We start from the raw sequence: 18,878 nt of genomic DNA on the forward strand, positions 1-18,878 counted from the left end.
ATGAAACTAGCAATACATGCAAAAGTAACCCTTTTTTTGTTTTTCTTATGTTATCTAAACCTGATTTTTAAATCATCTAAGTACACTGATAACAAATAGGAGATTATCAAGGTTTTAATGTACTTGCCATATCTATGCTTGTAAACCGACAATTCTGGATGCAAGATGGGTCACAGGTAGAGCAACTATTTTCAGAATCGATTAGTTGGTCAGCCAATTAGTTGGCCTGAGTACAGAATGCATTATTTGTTTACATATCAGAAAATACAGTGTAGTACACATACAGCTCATTACACCAATTCATAAATGTCAGGAAGTGTCTGAGAACTTGTGAATATGTAAGGAGCAATGCCTCATGGGACATGTAGTCCTGGGCAGAAGGAGGAAGTGAGTGATTCTAAAGGCAGACATTTTTCACTTTGCTATAAGGGGCACTCTATACTATACAAACAAGTGGCCACTGCCCTCGCCTATAACTGGTCTTTGCAGCAAGGAGCACTGGAAGGATGACGTATGTCAAAGAAATAGGGGAGGCTCTGTTCAATGGTATGGTAAGCATGACAAGTTGGTGTTAAAAATTAAATAAAATTCCAATGTTTAAAACCACTTTAAGGGCTCTGTGCATGGAAGATCAGTACCTGGACCCAGGGAAGCTGGGGTCTGATAGAATGGAAGTAATATAAGCATTCCAATTTAATTTAAAGTAAAAGTTTACCAGTATTGTGCATTATATTTAAAATTATTATACCCATGCAAAAAGCCTTTTTAGCACCATTTTACTATAAAAGATTTGTATCCCCCCCTCCTCTCTTCATATAACGTCACGTCGGACTGAGTTAATACCCTGTATATCCGACTTCTGGGTATATTTATTATTACATACGAAAAGCATGCCGTTGCTACTAAATGCCTTATGCTGGCCATACACATTTGGGCCGAAAAATATTTGGATGAAAATGTTGTATATTTCATCAATGAACACATTTTATTTGCAAAATTTGACCAGCTTTTAAGGCCCCGGTCACACCGGTACGACTTCAGGTATGACATGTTATTCACAAATCATACCTGAAGTAGCATCTAATGTGTTTCTATGGCACTGTCTTAATAGGTACGATTTCAAGTAGTGCGCTTTGAGATGTAGGTCATGTCTTACTTTTTCAGGACAATTTCAATGCTATAGACTATAATGTAAATCATGCTGCAGATTGTACCTGTGTCTATAGCAGCACTATTTGAGCCTGAAAGAAGTTAAATATTAGCCCCTTGCTAGTTAAACTTTTGTTCATACCATCACAGTTCATCCCTGTGACATGGACAGCCCCTTTCATTAAAGTAGCACTGAAGTTATATCAAATTTTTACGAATCTCACAGAAGTAGTGGTGACATAGTGGTTAAAGTCAGGCTTTAAATCGGTGTGACCGCAGGCTTACTTTCAATTGTAACAAAAAAGGAAAAACACAGCGCTAATTAAAAAAAAACAAAAGTAGTGAAACTACAAAATTCCTGTGAAGAACACAGCCCAGCTGCTAGCACACAAACAAACCAAGTTCACATTAACATATATAAATATGTATATCTGACAAACAGACAAATAATAATAATAAAGAAGTCCACAAAATATTTGGAAACAGTCCCAAAATGAATCACTCTGGTACATCTAGAGCTTTGTTAGAGTCATCAAATGGCATTCAAGGCTAAATAACTCGCCACGTTCTCAGACTTCAAAGCCTCTTGAAATAGGATTTTAAGCAAGTAGAGAAGGTAGATACTCTTACCAGATAGGTTGGACACATCCACCGTATAGTCCTTTTTATGGTGAACCTTCACGAGATTTCTGGCACCAGGTTCTACAGCAATTTATAGTACGGAAACTCCATTTATCTTCCCCCATCTGGATATTGTAAGGAATCCCAAAAGGAAAATACCATCCGACCGGTGTATTGGGGTGAGTGGCTGGAGCCCCCCTTATAAGCTCGTAAGACACACTACTATACGGTAGATGTGTCCAACCTATCTGGGAAGAGTAACTACCTTCTCTACTTGCTTAACCACTTAATAACCGCCTTATAGCCGAATGACGGCTACAGGGCGGTTTCTTAACTCTGGGAGGCCGTCATATGACGTCCTCCCAGAATTCCGCTCTCGAGAGCATCCGTGACCGCCGGGTCCACAGGACCCGGCGCATCACGGATCACGGTAAACGGCCGCTCATAGCGGCCGTTTACCACGTGATCGCTCCGTCAAATGACGGAGTGATCACTTGTAAACAAACCGGCGTCATGTTATGACGCCGGTTCCTCCCTCCCCCTCTCTGTACCGATCGGAATAGCGGAGGGGGAAGAGATCGGTGTCAGCAGCGATGTGGGCTGCATCTGCAGTGCCCACATCGCTGCTCACCGAAAATTAACCCTGCCATACCCTGCAATACCCTGCAATACCCTGCAATACCCTGCAATACTCTGCAATACTCTGCAATACTCTGCAATACTCTGCAATACTCTGCAATACTCTGCAATACTCTGCAATACTCTGCAATACTCTGCAATACTCTGCAATACTCTGCAATACTCTGCAATACTCTGCAATACTCTGCAATACTCTGCAATACTCTGCAATACTCTGCAATACTCTGCAATACTCTGCAATACTCTGCAATACTCTGTGTAAAAGTCTCACACATGTGGTATCACCGTACTCGGGAGTAATAGCAGAATGTGTTTTGGGGTGTAATTTGTGGTATGCATATGCTGTGTGAGAAATAAACTGATAATATGACAATTTTGTGAAAAAAAAAAAAGTAAAAAAAATCTTGATTTTGCAAAGAATTGTGGGAAAAAATGACAACTTCAAAAAACTCATCATGCCTCTTACTAAATACCTTGGAATGTCTTCTTTCCAAAAAGGGGTCATTTGGGGGGTATTTGTACTTTTCTGGCATGTTAGGGTCTCAAGAAATGAGATAGGCCGTCAGTCCTTCAGGTGTGATCAATTTTCAGATATTGGCACCATAGCTTGTGGACTCTATAACTTTCACAAAGACCAAATAATATCCACCAATTTGTACTTATTTTTACCAAAGATATGTAGTGGTATAAATTTTGGCCAAAATTTATGAAGAAAAAATTACTAATCTGCTAAATTTTATAACAGAAACGAAGAAAAATTCATTTATTTTACAGAATTTTCTGTATTTTTTCTTTTATAACACAAAAAATAAAAAACCCAGCGGTGATTAAATACCACCAAAAGAAAGCTCCATTTGTGTGAAAAAAAGGACAACAATTTCATATAGGTCCAGTGTTGCATGACTGAGTAATTGTCATTCAAAAGGTGAGAGCACCGAAAACTGAAAATTGGTCTGGTTATTAAGGGTGTTTAAGTGCCCAGTGGTCAAGTGGTTAAAATCCATTTTCAAGAGGCTTTGAAGTCTGAGAATGTGGCGAGTTATTTAGCCTTGAATGCCATTTGATGAATCTAACAAAGCTCTAAATGTACCAGAGTGATTAATTTTGGGACTGTTTCCAAATATTTTGTGGACATCTTTATTATAATTATTTGTCTGTTTGTCAGATATACCGTATATACTCGAGTATAGGTCGATCCGAATATAAGCCGAAGCCCCTAATTTACCACAAAAAAAATGGGAAAACTTATTGACTCATGTATAAGCCGAGGGTGAGACATGCCTGTCCATCCCTGTGTGTCCGTCCATCCCTGTGTGTCCGTCCATCCCTGTGTGTCCGTCCATCCCTGTGTGTCCGTCCATCCCTGTGTGTGCAGCCTACCTGTGTCCCGAGCCTGCGTCCCGAGCCTGCGTCCCGAGCCTGCGTCCCGAGCCTGTGTGCTTCTGCACATACGGCGGCCATGCCAGGATCGCCGCACCTCTTCTCGTCTGACAGACGGCGGCCATTCCACTGTTCAAAAGCCGCGCCTCCGTCTGTGATAGGCGGAACACTCAATTTCCCAGCAGTCTGTGTTCCGCCTATCATGGACATCCTCTCATCCTCGTCCGTAGTATGAGGATGAGCAGATGTCCGTGATAGGCGGACCACTGACTGCTGGGAAATTGAGTGTTCCGCCTATCACAGACAGGGAGGCGCGGCTTTTGAATAGTTGAATGGCCGCCGTCTGTCTGCTCGACACGCTGATCGGGTAGACAGACGGCGGTGACTCGAGTATAAGCCGAGGGGGGCACTTTCAGCCTCAAAAAAGAGGCTGAAAATCTCGGCTTATACTCGAGTATATACGGTACATATTTTTCACTTATTGAGATAGGTGCCTTTAAGCGCTGCACTGATTTATTTGTTACTTTCAATTGTAAAATTTAATTTCTGAACCAAAAACTGTCCAAAAATGTGTTGCATCAAAAAAAGTTTTCTATTCTGCTCCTTTGAAATTTCCCGTGACTGTGGTCAAAAAAATGATTACTATAGAGCAAAAAGGATTCCAGAACAATTCAAATTATTAAAAACTATGACAAACAATAGAAAACACCAAGAGCAGCTTATTAATTAATATTGTATTACTTAACTTTTTCTTTAACAGTAAAAGCTCAGAGCCCAGCTTCAGTTTGGACAAAAATCAAAAGGATTTTTGACTTTACTTTAACTACCGTATTTATCGGTGTATAACACGCACCTTTTCCCCTTAAAATCAGGGGAAAATCGCGGGTGCGTGTTATACGTCGATCCTCCGCGATTTCCGCATGATTTTTGGGCCTTCAGCCGCCTTGGCGGCTTTCGACCGAGAAGGGCCCGAGAGTGTCCGAAAGCCGCCCAGAGTGGCCGAAAGCGGACGAGAAGGGCCGAGGCGGCCGAAAGCCGCCGAGAAGGCCCGAAAGCTGACAAGAACTTCCGGGCGCCGCCGAGATACACAGGACATCTCGGCGGCCGAAAGCCGCAGAGAAGGCCCGAGAGCGGCCGAAAGCCGACAAGAACTTCCGGGCGCCGCCGAGATACACAGGACATCTCGGCGGCACCATTTTTAAAAACATTAGCTGACATCAATGACGGACAAGGCTGCAATGAGGACAGGCTGCATGACAAGGCTGCAATGAGGACAGGCTGCATGACAAGTCTGCAACGAGGACAGGCTGCATGACAAGGCTGCAACGAGGACAGGCTGCATGACAAGGCTGCAATGAGGACAGGCTGCATGACAAGGCTGCAATGAGGACAGGCTGCATGACAAGGCTGCAAATGAAGCTGACAAGGCTTCAGATGGACACTGATAAGGCTGCATTGATGGGCATTTACATGTAAGTTTTTTTTCCTTAAATTTCCCTCCTAAAAGTTTTTTCCTTAAAATTCCCTCCTAAACTTGGGGTGCGTGTTATACGCCATTAAATACAGTACTTTAAGGCCGTGCCTATTTTTCAAACTTGTTGTTTACAAGTTAAATTATTTATTTTTTTGCTAGAAAATTACTTAGAACCCCCAAACATTATATATATATTTTTTTCTAACAACCTAGAGAATAAAATGGTGGTCATTACAATACTTTCTATTATTTGCGCAGCGGTCTTACAAACGCACTTTTTTAAAAAAAAAATAGTTTTTTTTATTTAAAAAAATAAGACAACAGTAAAGTTAGCCCATTTTTTTTTTATATTGTGAAATATGATGTTACGCCGAGTAAATTGATCAACAACATGTCACGCTTCAAAATTGTGACCACTCATGGAATGGCGACAAACTCTTACCTTAAAAATCTCCTTAGGCGACGTTTAAAAATTTCTACAGGTTAGAAGTTTTGGGTTACAGAGGAGGTCTAGGGCTAGAATTATTGCTCTCGCATTAATGATCGCGGTGACACCTCACATGTGTGGTTTTCATATGCGAGCACTACTCAGGTATGCGTTAACTTCTGCGTGCAAGAGCATCGGGACGGGGCGCTTTAAAAAATTAAAAAGAATTGGGTCACTTTTATTCCTATTACAAGGAATATAAACATCCCTTGTTATAGAAAAAAAGCATGACAGGACCTCTTAAATATGATATCTGGGGTCAAAAGCTAGCTGCTGCTATAAACCCGATATTTAGCATCAAAGTACCGACGTACGGGTACATCATTTTGCGTGAAGCGGTTAACCACTTTATTTGCGATATGGCACTGTGTCGCTTTAACTGACAATTGCGTGGTCATGCGATGTTGTACCCAAACAAAATTGATGTGCTCCTTTTCCCCACAAATAGAGCTTTCTATTGGTGGTATTTGATCACTTTTGCAGGGTTTTTTTTAGCGCTATGAAGAAAAAAAAGTGCGACAATTCTGAAAAGAAAATCAATATTTTTTACTTTTTGCTATAATAAATATTCCCCCAAATTTTAAATAAAAAAAAAAAGAAAGAAAAGAAAACAATTTCTTCCACAGTTTAGGCTGATATGAATTCTTCTACAAATTTCTGGTAAAAAAAACCCCAAAAAACGTAATAAGCGTATATTGATTGGTTTGCGCAAAAAATTATAGTGTCTACAAAATAGGGGATATATTTATGACATTTTTTATTATCCATTTTTTTCTTACTAGTAATGGCGGCGATCTGCAATTTATTTTTTATTTTTTATTTTTTTACTGGGATTGCGGCGAACAGATTGGAGGAATATCAATTTACTCGGCATAACATTATCCTTCACAATATTTAAAAAAATAATAATAATTGGGCTAACTTTACTGTTTTATTTATTGTAAATCAAAAAAGTGTATTTTTTTCCCAAAAAAGTTTGCTTGTAAGACCGTTGCATGAATACAGTGTGACAGCAAGTACTGCAACGACTGCCATTTTATTCTTTAGGGTGTTAGAAAAAAATATATATAATGTTTGGGGGTTATAAGTACATTTCTAGCAAAAAAAAACTGATCTTAACTTGTAAACAACAAGTGTATAAAAAGAGGCTCGGTCCTTAAGTGGCTAACCACTCCCTGCCCGCGCTATACCTGAAAGATGGCTACAGTGAGGGGCTTAATTGCTGGGAGGGCGTCCATGGACATCCTCCTGTTTACCTGTTCCCTGTCCCTTGGACACAGCCAAGCACAGATCGTGGTAAATGGCCAATCACAGCGGCCATTTAGCACTTGATTGGCGTGTCCAATGAGAGCTGATCTCAAATGTAAACATACGACAGAGACTGCATGCGAGGAGGGAGAGCTTTTGTGCTGCAGATTCTGTGAGTGCCAACACAAATTCGAGTTAAAACACAGTAAATACAGTGCCCATTGTTAGTGTCACAATAACTATATCAGTACCAACTGTCATCAGTGCCACCTGTCAGTGTCACGTGCCATCAGTGCCACATCAGTGTCACATGTCATCAGTGTTATATATAACCAGTGCCATGTGTAATCGGTGTCATCTGTCATCAGTGTCACGTGTCATCAGTGCCTTCTGTCACCAGTGCCATAAGTAAGTGACCGCCAACAATGTCTAGAAAATTATTTTCAGCTGAGGAGGTGTACAATACTCTTGCGGCCGACGAGAGCAACAGGGAGCTCTCCGCTTCAAATTCCTCCTCATTTTCATATTCTGAGTCTGACGTTGACTACAAGCTTGTCCTAAGCAATGGAACACTGACAGCCTCAGAGAAGGATTATTGTCCGCCCGCCAGACTAAGGCATTCTGGTGAGGAGGCAGTGCCATCCACCAGCACTGCAGTACCTCGGCAAGAAAGGCCAAGTACCAGTGGGGTGTCACCTCAGTCCCAAAGGCTTAGGTCCCCTGCCAGCCTTCCCTATTCCCTTCAGAACCCCTTGTGGCTTCCTCCTAATTAAGGAGAAGCTAACATTCCCCTTTCCGCTGCCCAGCCATGCTAGCATCAATTGTGGCCCAGTGCAACCTGTATGCATAACAATTCATAGCAAGTAACCCAATGTCCTATTATGCCCGTCCCTACAAGTGGAGAGCCCTAACAGAGGAGGAGTTTAAGATTTTTTTGGGCCTCACATTCTGTCTGTTACTAACCCAAAAAAATGAATTACGTTCATATTGGTCAATCCATCCCATCCACCACATGCCCATCTTTTCCCCAGTAATGCCCAGAACCAGATATTTCCTGATTATAAGGTTCCTACACTATAATGATAGTACCCTGAAATGACTCAAATTATGATGAGCTTTATAAAATTCAGCCACTACTAAATAATTTTTCTGAAATCTTCCCCCAGGTGTTTACTCCAGACCAACGCATATGCATGAATGAGTCACTTTTCAAATTTACTGGCAGGCTAAGCTTCAGACAATTTATTCCCACCAAAAGGGCCCACTATGGGGTGAAGCTGTATAAACTGTGCGGCCGAGCCACAGGGTATACATATGCCTTCATGGTATACGAAGAGAGGGAAGAGAGGGACACCCAGATGCATCCCCCTAATTGCCCAGACTACATGGGATCAAGTGGAAAAGTAGTTTGGCAACTCATAAACCCACTCCTGGAGAAAGGCTACCATTTGTACGTAGATACTTTTATATGAGTTTGCCCCTGTTCTGCAACCTTCACAGGAAGAACACTCCAGCATGTAGCACCATAAGGACAAACTGGAAGGGCTTTCCCCAAAGCCTCGTCAACAAGAAGTTAAGAAGAGGGGGATGGCGAGTTTGTGGAATTAGGAAATTCTGGTTGTGAAATGGAGGGACAGAAGGGATGTCTACATGCTTTCTTCAATCCACAATAATCCCTTTGTGATCACCAGGAGGAATGGCCCAATCCAAAAGCCAACATGTATCACAAATGCAATTTGTTCTTGGGGCATGTCGACTTCAACGACCAAATGCTCGAACCCTACCTTGCCACAAGACGAACATACCAGTGGTATAAAAAGTATCATTCAGTGATAGTATTATTTGTTTAATTTGGCCATATACAACAACTATATTATCTATTGTAACTTCACTGAAAGCCCCAAAACCCTTCCTTGGCTACCAGGAGGAAATCGCCATTGCCTTTATATTTAATCGAATGTGCGATCGAGATTCTGATTGGCTGGCAGGCCTTATTTAAAGACAGCGATTACAATAGCCCAATGTCCAGATCAAGTGCTTGTTTGAAGCACGAAACGCGTTGACATAGTAATTGCTTTAGACGCTGGCAGCCCCCGATTTTGCACCTGAGCGGGCCCATACCATTGACAGTAAAGTGATTCCTTGCATTGGAATTCTGAAATGATAAAACAAAGGGAAGGGTAAGAACCCTGTGTGGACGGGTCTAGTTCCCTTAGTCTCCACATTTGTTCACTCTTTATAGACTTATGGCAATGCAGTATGTAATGAGAGACGGCATCGGGGTCCATATGATCAGCACTGATCCCAGCAGTTTGTAGCACCAATTAAACCCTGCTTGTTTGGGTGCACTCTGTCTTTGAATATTTGGAGATTTTTATGCTTAACTATATATGGATGAACTTGCACCGGACTGTTATTCATCACCATTATGATTCAATTGTCCTAGTGAAGCAGTTGTATTGAGCAATAGCTCCCCATTTGTCCATACTGACATTTTCATATGAGATCAATGAAACCCTAGGTGGGACATATATCTCTACAAGTGATTACCTAGTAATAGGCTTACAACGATACAAGGCAGTTTAAGCTTGGGCACACAGGGGTGGGCTTGTTTGATCAGCAGCTATTTTTAATGATACAATGTTGTTTTTTCAACAGTCTGTTATGTTTTATCATTGTCAGCTGATATCGCGGAAGAACGGGTCCCACCTTTGTGGCCTTGTGCCGCATATGTGGGATACTCTTTAACCATTGTACATTTTTTTTCAATAAAGTTAACTATATAATTGATCATTTTATGTTGTAGCTTCTCCCTCCCTTTGACTGCATTCCTGGGACTGCTGTAGTTTCATTCCTTTCTTCTATACATACAGTTGTTTTCTACTTGGGAGGTAGCCCCGTCATATTGACAAATCATTTAATCTTTTATTTTGGACATAGCACACAAGTGTATTGAAATGGGGATTTTTTTTATGTGATCTGGAACTAACCCTGGACTGTTTGACCATGCTTTTTGCCTGCCTCTTGAACTGATCTTGTACGCTGCTACTGGACTAGTGGTATTCATAACACAGGGGTCCCACATATGCGAGGGGCTCCAGAATTGTTTTTCTGTATAAAGAAAAACCGGAGTTAGACTTACCGGTAACTCTTTTTCTAGGAGTCTTCCAGGACAGCCTTTGAGATATAGGGCTCCTCCCTCCGGGACAGGAAACACGTCAAGCCAATTAAATAAAAGGTGTGGTCCTCCAGGCCCTCCTCAGTTTTACTCCAAGAACCGCCGGGAGGCTCTGAAAGACATAACACACTAACAATCATGTTAATACACATCCTCACCACTTAGTCCAATTTAAACAACTTTGGGTGGGAAGCCAGGCTGTCCTGGAAGACTCCTAGAAAAAGAGTTACCGGTAAGTCTAACTCCGGTTTTCTCATATCGTCTTCCAGGACAGCCTTTGAGATGATAAGCAAGGAGCTCACCTTGTCAGGGCGGGACCACTGCCTGGAGGACCTTACGTCCAAAAGTCTGCTCTTTATCAGACCATAAATCCAGACGGTAATGTCTTGCGAACGTTGAGTAGCTGGACCACGTTGCTGCTTTGCAGATCTCCTCCGGAGAGGCTCCAGCTCTCTCTGCCCATGATGCGGAAACCGCCCTTGTAAAGTGTGCCTTAACTAAGGGTGCCTGCTTCCCCTCTAACTCATAGGCTTTAACTATCGCCATTCGTATCCACCTGGCGATAGACGCTTTGGACGCCTTGCAGCCCTTGCGGGCGCCCGAAAAATTAACAAAAAGTGAGTCTGACTTCCTGAAGACCTTAGTGGCTTCTAAAAAAATCAATAGACTTCTTCTGACGTCTAACAAACTTAAAGATCTCGCCTCATCCTTGTCTGAGGTTGAGAAAAAAGTTGGCAAAATAATATCCTGTGTCCTATGAAAAGTGGACACCACTTTAGGAAGAAAACTAGGATCAGTCTTAAGTACTACCCTGTCCTCTAAGATTAACAGAAATGGCTCTCTGACCGAGAGCGCTTGTAGATCACTGACCCTTCTAGCTGACGTGATCGCTATCAAAAATACAGTCTTTAGTACAATCCACTTAAGTGAAGCCCCCTCTAATGGTTCAAATGGATCTTGGGTCAGAGCTCTAAGAACCAAGGCCAAATCCCAAGTAGGACAGGACTTCATTCTCACAGGCCTGGATCTAGATAGAGCCTTGAAGAAGTTCCTGACAAATGGATTCTGCTGAAGGGAGGACTGAAGGAAAACACTTAAGGCCGCCACCTGTACCTTTAGAGTGCTGATAGATAGGCCCAGTTCTACCCCTGCCTGTAGAAAATCTAGGACTGCCGGGACCCCGGGACTTGCAATCCCCTGTTCTCGCAACCAGGAATTAAACCTCTTTCCTACCTTGGCGTAAATTGCCCTAGTAACAGGTTTACGGCATTCTAACAAGGTCTTAATCACTCTCTCTGAGAAACCCTGTGACCTTAAGATTTGTTCCTCAGATACCAGGCCGCAAGCTTGAGCCTCTCTATCTGAGGGCACAGGATCGGCCCCTGGGAAAGTAAGTCCTCCCTGACTGGTAGAAACAGCGGAGGATGTACGGCCAATCTCTTTATGCTGGCAAACCAGGGTCTCCTTGGCCAAAAAGGAGCTACTAAAATGAGGTCCGTAGTTTCCGAACGGAACTTCTGCAGAACCTCCGCCACCATCCTTACGGGAGGAAAGGCGTAACACAGGCCAAACATCCATGGATTGGCAAGGGCGTCTATCCCCCTGGCCCGATCCTGTGGGTGAACCGAAAAAAATTGTGTCACCTTCCTGTTGCCTTCTGTTGCAAATAGGTCTATTTCTGGCCTTCCCCAGCATGACACGATCTCCTCGAACACTTCCTTGTTGAGGGCCCACTCGTCCTGACCTATCTTCTGGCGACTGAGAAAGTCGGCCAGGAAATTCTGGGTTCCCTTTAGGTGAATGGCTGATATTGAGGACAAATTCTTCTCTGCCCAGCAGAAGATTTTGTCCGCAATTACCTGCAGTGCAGGGCTTCTGGTTCCCCCTTGCTTGTTCAGGTAGGCTACTGCTGTCACATTGTCTGAGCGAACTTGCAGATCCCTGCCATGTAACTGGGACTGGAATGTTTCTATAGCTTTCCAGACTGCCAGAAGTTCCTTCTGGATTGAGGAACGACCTGTCTCTAGGTTCGACCAGGAACCCTGGGCTAAGCTTCCCTCTAGGTGGGCACCCCAACCCAGCGCACTGGCATCGGTCGTGACCACCACCGTAGCTTGTGGGGACCAGGGAAGACCCCTGTCTAGGTTGACCTGGGCCCGCCACCACCAAAGAGACCTCCTGACTGCCGAGGATAGGGGCATAACCTGATCCAGGCTCTCCTGCCTGCCATCCCAATAACGGAGCATGAGTCTTTGTAAAGGACGCTGATGATGTCTTGCCCAGGCCACCGCTGGAAAGCATGATGTCATCAACCCTAGGACTCTCATCACCTCCCTGATCTGGGCTTCCCGACCAGATTGAAGCTGGGCTACCGCCTGCTCTAGCTTGCCGATCTTCTCCTCCGGAAGAAATACTCTCATTTCCACTGAAGAAATCCTGTATCCTAAATACAGGACCTCCTGTGAGGGGGTCAGCTGGGATTTTTCCTGGTTTATCAGCCACCCCAGTGAGCGCAGGAAAACCAAGGCCTCCTGTATGTCCCTCTGCAGCTGTTGGGCCGACTGGGCTATGAACAGTAGATCGTCCAGATATGGGATCACTGTTATAGCCTTGAGCCTTAATGGGGCCAGTGCCTCTGCCAGAACTTTTGTAAAGACTCTTGGTGAGGCTGAAAGCCCGAAGGGGAGAGCTCGAAACTGGAGGTGTAACACCCCCATGTTCAACCTCACCGCCAACCTGAGAAATCTCTGAGATTCCGGATGAATCGGGATATGCAAATATGCATCCCTGAGATCCACTGTGGCCATGTGACAGCCCTGAAACAGGAATTTGGTTACCGAGAAGATTGACTCCATCCGGAACCGCTTGTATTTTATAAATCTGTTCAGGGGACGGAGATTCAGTATTAACCTGAACTTCCCCGAAGGTTTCTTTACCACGAATACGTGGGAGTAAACCCCCAAGCCTCGCTCCTCCTGAGGTACCTGCACCATTACTTCTTGGTCCACCAGATCCCCCAGAAGAAGAGCCAAAGCCTCTGCTTTCTCTTGGTCCCTTGGTAACCTTGTTACTTGAAAGTTCGGGAGGGGAACTGAACCAAACTCCAACCTGTAGCCGTTCCTTACAAGATCTCGAATGAACGGACTTTCGGTTGAAGCTTCCCACTGTGGGAGGAACTTCCCCAGTCTTCCTCCCACCGGGACGCAGGAGTCACTGGGTTTTAGGGGAGGGTTGAGGAGGATTGAATAAGATACCTCCTCTGCCTCTTCCCTTGTGACCCGTCCAATGCTTTTTGGGGCGAACCTCCCTTTCCTGCAGGTTTTGCTGCCTGGGGCTTCGAAAAAGGCGTTTCCCTTCAGGTCTCTTTTTCCTTTCTGGGAAAGCTTTCTTCCTATCCTGCGTGCGCTCTAACGCCTCTTGCAGGCCGGGCCCAAACAAATGGTCCCCTGAAAAGGGTAATCCACACAACTTTAGTTTTGAAGCTGTGTCTCCTGACCAGGTTTTAAGCCAAACGGCCCTTCTGGCAGCGTTCACTAGTGCTGCTGATCTAGCAGCCAGTTTGACTGATTCTGCAGAGGCATCCGCTAAAAAGCCCACCGCTTTAAACAGTAGCGGAAAGGACTTCAACAGCTGTTGCCTAGAAGTACCTGCAGAAATATGTGATTGTAACTGTGTAAGCCAACACTCCAAGTTTCTGGCCACACAGGTAGCTGCTAGGGCCGGTTTAAGCCCAATGGAAGAGGCATCCCAGGCTCTCTTGAGCAGCAGATCTCCCCTCTTATCCATAGGGTCCCTGAGTGAACCCATATCATCAAAGGCCAAATCTGTCTTCTTAGAGACCTTAGCCAAGGGAGCGTCTAACTTGGGAACCTTGTTCCAGGGATGCACCGCATCCGATTCAAAAGGGAACCTCCTTCTAAGGCTACCTGAAAAAAATGGCCTTTTTTCCGGTTGTTCCCACTCCAGCAGAATCGCCTCCACTAGCGACTTATGGACGGGGAATACCCTGTCTTTCATTACACTCGACCCTTGATACATCATGTCGTGTTTTGAAAGCTGGACCTGTTCTTCTCTGATCTCTAAGGTGTCATATATAGCCTTGAGGAGGTCACCCACATCATCCAAAGACAGCTTGTATCTGGCTGATCTAATGGCCTCTTCCTCCCCCTCAGATTCTGAAGTAGACTCTGTCCTAGAGGAGGCTAATGACCTGGATAACCTCTCCCTATCCACCTCCTCCTCCTGACTTGGTTCGGATAAGGAAGGCATACTCACGGCTCTGGGTAAAGAGACAGAAGGACCCTGCATCCTATCCATCATGTTTTTAAAAGATTGGAAGGTGGATGCAATCTCATCCTTTACGGATGTTAAAACATTGTGACAAGCTGCCACCGAGTCCTCTTTTACCAGGCTACTGACACAATCTGGGCAAAGCGGCTTCTCCCAACCGGTGCCTAACTTAGCCCCACACACGGCACATTTCCTTCTGGGTAAAGGTATCTGGGCTTTGTCCTGTTTAACCTAAAAACAAAGAAAAACAGGGTCCCATTAAAATACCACCCCTAACCACACCACTGTGCTTCTAGGGTCTGTTTAGGAAGTGCCCCCCTTCACCAGCAGGTTCTCCACCCCGGGAAGGTGCTACGGGTCAGAGTGACCCCCCACCCCCCAGTGTAAGTCCTGGTCTGCCCTCACCAAGCTTACCTGAGAGGTACTGGAGCCTGTTGAACCGGAGTCCACCTGCACAACCGCACTCTCCATGGTTCCTGTGTATCACTCAGTCTCTCTGAGCCTTCACACTGCTCCAGGCAACCCTGTAGTCACACCGCCGCGCCCAAAGGACTGGAACGGGTCCTGCGGCGCCCCCTGATGACGCGAATCCGGCGGAAGTGCGTCTCTCCCACTTCCGTACGCCAGAACGCAAAAACTCCGCCCCGACGCCGTGCGTTCTTACGAACGTACCGCTCACAGTACCCGAACGCCGGTCGGTAGAGCGAACGTCTCCCGCCGCCTCCGACCGACAGGTACGAGCGGTTAGCGCTCCGAGGGGGAGATTGCCGCGTATCGGGGTCCCGTTCTCTCCGAACGTTTAAATGGCAGCGGGGACTGAAAGCTACCCTCTCCTCCCTTCGTTCGGACCGAGGGGTGCTAAGGGCCAGGTCCATCAAGGCGCTCTCCCCAGGTAAAACCCCTGAGAAGGAGCTCCCCTTACCAGTTCCAAGACGTGCTCCTTCCCGTCCGGCAGGAAACACAAAAACTGTGGAGGAGGGCCTGGAGGACCACACCTTTTATTTAATTGGCTTGACGTGTTTCCTGTCCCGGAGGGAGGAGCCCTATATCTCAAAGGCTGTCCTGGAAGACGATATGAGAAACTATTTTTTTGTTTTCTCATTCCTAGATTAGGGTTTGGAGACTCAGAGGCTTCAAAGAAATTTGGGTGGGAGAAGCCTCTACCCCTGTCCCCATTCTATCCTGAAGGAGGTCCTACTTCTGTCTGCTGCCTGTAGGACTTCTGCCATCATGCCTCTGCCTGTCACATGAACTGACCACACCATATGGACCATGTTCCTGCCTACAAGAACCAATATTTTGGCACTGCTGACAATCTTTGCCTGCACTGACCCTGGACTGTATATGTACAGTATCCCTGCCTGCTGACTATGGACAGTATTCCTGCCTGTTGCCTATACAATTTCATTCGCTTTTGCTGACAAAGTTCCTGCCTGGACCAGAGCTATCCTCCTGTGGACAACTGCACTAATAAAACCAGAGGTAATCGTTTACCCTTTGCTCAGCAGAATGTATTTTGGGGTGTAATTCTTGGTATGGGCATGCTATGATTCGCTAGAACACCTGACTGTGTTCCTTGCATGTTGGGCCTCTGTATGTGGCCAGGGTGTGTAAAAGTAACACATGTGGTATCACCATACTCAGTAGGAGTAGCAGAAAGTATTTTGGGGAGTCATTTTTGCTATGTACATGTGTTGGACATATCTTATAAATGGACAATTTGTGTACAAAAAATGCGTTTTCATTTTTTCTCCACATTTTCCAAAAACTTCTGGAAAAAAAATGAACCGTTCAAAAGACTCAATATGCCTGATAGATTATACACTGGGATGTTAACTTTCCAAAATGGGGTCATTTTGTGGGCATTTCCATTGTTCTGGTGCTCCAGGGCTTTCAAAGGTGTAATAGGTAGTCAACAAGTTAGATGTGTAATTTATGCTCCTAAAACACCTGATACTGCTCCCTGCATGTTGGGCCTCTCTATGTGGCTAGGCTGTGAAAAAGTCCCACACATGTGGTATCGCCATACTCAGGAGGAGTAGCAGAATGTATTTCGGGGTGTCATTTGTGGTATACCCATGCCATGTGCGAGAAATAACCTATTACAATGACAATTTTGTGGAGAAAAATAAAAATATCTTAATTTTGCAAAGAATTGTGGGGAAAAAAATTACATCATCAAAAACCTCACCATGCATCTTACTAAATACCTTGGAAAGTCTACTTTCAAAAAAGGGGTAATTTGGGGGGTATGTGTACCTTCCTGGCTTGGTCGGGTCGCAAGAAATGTGATAGGTCACCAGTATATCAGGTGTGATCATTTTTTTTATGATTTCATTTAAAGCGCAAAAAATAAAAAACGCAGAGGTTATCAAATACCACCAAAAGAAAGCTCTATTTGTATGAAAAAAAGGATAAAAAATTAATTTGGGTACAGTATTACATGACTGAGTAATTGCCATTCAAAATGTGAGAGCACTGAAAGCTGAAAATTGGTCTGGGCAGGAGGAGGGTTTAAGTGCCCAGTGGCAAGTGGTTAAAAAGAGTAAACACAGTTGATTACTAAATGGCTTCAGCTAAACACTAACCATGAGTGAAAGAAAGGTTTTTGTTTTATTCATATTCTCTGAAAATGTAAACTTATGATCCCAACTATACCAGGTTCTTCTTGCCCAGTTTGGTGCAATGAGAATCACCAATTTCTAGCTTGCTCTATTTTGTGGAGCAGGCAGGGCAGAATGCACACTCAAATAAAAATAAATATGCCTGAACTGAGACCAGGGCATTATTAGGGCACCCAAGGCCAGGGCTATAGTATGCCTATTTCTAGCTTTTTTGTTGAATCTGGAGGCTTGGATGTCCACATCTGGATTTTTGGCATATCAGACTGAACACATCTGGATGAAAAGACCTTTCACCTTTAGGTAGTGGCTGATAAACTCTGCCTGCTAGTTGTCCACTCCTGGGATGTAGACCTCAGAAATCCCTGGACAATGAGTGTCTGTCCATGAGAGAATCTGATTTGCTCCCTTCAAGGCAGCCATGCTCCTCTTGCCCCCTCTAATGGCGGATATATGCCACTAGGTGTCGCTTCAGAAGGGGGTGGTCCAGTGCTGCAGGGACTGAGCTCCAGCATGTTGATGCAGAGCTTGATTTCCTTTCTTGATCATGTTCCCTGAACATGGATGTAACATGTTACAAAAGGTGAACTTATTCTTTAACCACTTCAACCCCGCAAGGTTGTACCCTCTTCCTGAGCAGGCCATTTTTTTGCGATACGGCACTGTATTACTTTAACTCACAATTGCGTGGTTGTGTGACACTGTACCCAAATAAAATTGATATCCTTTTTTTCCCCACAAATAGAGTTTTATTTTGGTGGTATTTGATCACCTCTGCAGTTTTTTGTTTTGCACTATAAACAAAAAAAAAAGCCAGACAAATTAGAAAAATATATATTTTTTTACTTTCTGCTATAAAGCGCATCCAATAAAAAAAATGCAAACAAATCACACTTCATCAGCATAGGCCAAACTGTATTCTGCTACATATTTTTGTTAAAAAAATACCAAAAATCGTATATTGATTGGCTTGCGCAAAAGTTATTCCGTCTACAAGCTATGGGATAGATTTATGGACGTTTTATTTTTTTTATTGTTTTTACTAGTAATGGTGGCGATCATTTTACTTTTTATTTATATTACCAGGAATGTAAACATCCCTTGTAATAGGATAAAAGCATGACAGGACCTCTTAAATATGAGATCTAGGGTCAAAAAGACCTCAGATCTCACATTTACACTTAAACTCAATAAAATAAATAAATGTCCCCTTTAAGACCTTTGGGCAGACAGCTCCGTCAAGCGGGAGGAGACGACCCTCTCCCGCCCCTGTTAAAAGTGATTTGCCGCGGAGACCACTTTTATCAGAAAGAGGACCGTCTGCCCTTTAAGAATATACGAGGGTTATGGCAGCTATCTGCTGCCATAACCTTGGTATTCTACATCAAAGTACCAATGTAAAATGACGGCGGGCGGTCCGCAAGTGGTTAAGCAATCCTGACATGCCACATTTGGCATGCCATTTTTTTGGTGTGGGGGGGAGGGAGCAGTACTTAGTTTGACAGGTACCCAGTTTCACAGGGCTTGGGCAACTAGGGGGCCCAATCAGGGTTGCCAGCCTCAGTAAAACCAGGGACAGTATGTAAAAATCCGTTTTTTTACATCGGTCTCTGAAATGTCCCTTACCGACATCCTTTTGGTTTAAAAATTATGAGATTATTGCTGCCCCACCTCTCCAGTACCTTCTCAGCCAATAGAAACATTTCTGTTTATACTGTGTGTACATGTGTGTGTATATACTGTGTGTGTATACTGTGTGGCCCCATAATCTCTGATTGGCTGGGGGCCCCA

The 18,878-nt window shown here is 44.2% G+C and overlaps 1 protein-coding gene across 1 annotated transcript in view; it reads right to left on the reverse strand.

Moving 5' to 3' along the window:
• Positions 1–18,878, reverse strand: part of TDRD3 (tudor domain containing 3) — a 439,138-nt gene that overhangs the window by 98,289 nt on the left and 321,971 nt on the right. The window lies entirely within an intron of this gene.

Source organism: Lithobates pipiens, unplaced genomic scaffold, assembly GCF_037356315.1.
Source record: "Lithobates pipiens isolate NorthernLeopardFrog02 unplaced genomic scaffold, aLitPip1_a1.2 Scaffold_16, whole genome shotgun sequence".
Taxonomy (NCBI): Eukaryota; Metazoa; Chordata; class Amphibia; order Anura; family Ranidae; genus Lithobates; species Lithobates pipiens.